Source organism: Rutidosis leptorrhynchoides, chromosome 10 (assembly GCF_046630445.1).
Source record: "Rutidosis leptorrhynchoides isolate AG116_Rl617_1_P2 chromosome 10, CSIRO_AGI_Rlap_v1, whole genome shotgun sequence".
In the NCBI taxonomy this organism is placed as follows: domain Eukaryota; kingdom Viridiplantae; phylum Streptophyta; class Magnoliopsida; order Asterales; family Asteraceae; genus Rutidosis; species Rutidosis leptorrhynchoides.
The window spans coordinates 37,675,554-37,676,265 of NC_092342.1; the positions used below are offsets into that span (position 1 = coordinate 37,675,554).

Consider the following 712-nt stretch of genomic DNA (forward strand, 5'->3'; position numbering starts at 1 on the left):
GTCAACCCCGCATCACAATCTTTACCCAAATGAAAGTCACCACAGAATTCACAACCAACCATCATCCCATGGATGTCTTTGTCCACCTTTTCTAAGTGTCTTCCAAACTTATCTAACTTAGCATTAATGGAAGCAAAATCATCGTAAGCACCGGCGACTGCATCTAAAGAAGAAGAACGACCTAAATCATTATCCTCATGCCACTCATGTGAATACTCTGCTTGCTTCTCAATTATCTCATATGCCTCTTCTTCAGTTTTGTTCATGAGACTTCCTCCGGCTGCTTGATCAATAGTAATACGAGTACTAATGACACATCCCTTAAAAGGTTTGTACCTTAGCAAAAGTATCTAACCTGTGTTGAGGATAAGATTGCAACAATCGGCTGAAGCGATTCCAAGCGTCATAAAGAGTCTCGTTAGGCTTTTGATGAAACTGAGAAATCTCTTGCTGAAGTTGAGTAGCTTTGGATGCCGGGAAGTATTTGATCAAGAACTTTTCCATCAAAGTATTCCAATCCTCGATCGTACCTTTAGGTAAACTGTCTAACCAAACTCTAGCTTCCCCCTTCAAAGACCATGGGAAAAGCTTAAAATAAATGACATGATCGTGTACATCAGTGAACTTGAACAACCCACAAATCTACAGAAAAATATGAATATGCTCATTAGCATCCTCTTGTGGTTCCCCTCCAAACTGACATTTCGACATA

General features: G+C 40.0%; 1 non-coding gene across 1 annotated transcript; it reads left to right on the plus strand.

The window, feature by feature from the left end:
• The first annotated feature begins 352 nt into the window (after positions 1 to 352).
• LOC139873709 (small nucleolar RNA R71) lies at positions 353 to 458 on the plus strand. The gene has a single exon (XR_011767435.1). It is a non-coding gene; the product is annotated as a small nucleolar RNA R71 (small nucleolar RNA).
• Positions 459 to 712: the final 254 nt, after the last annotated feature.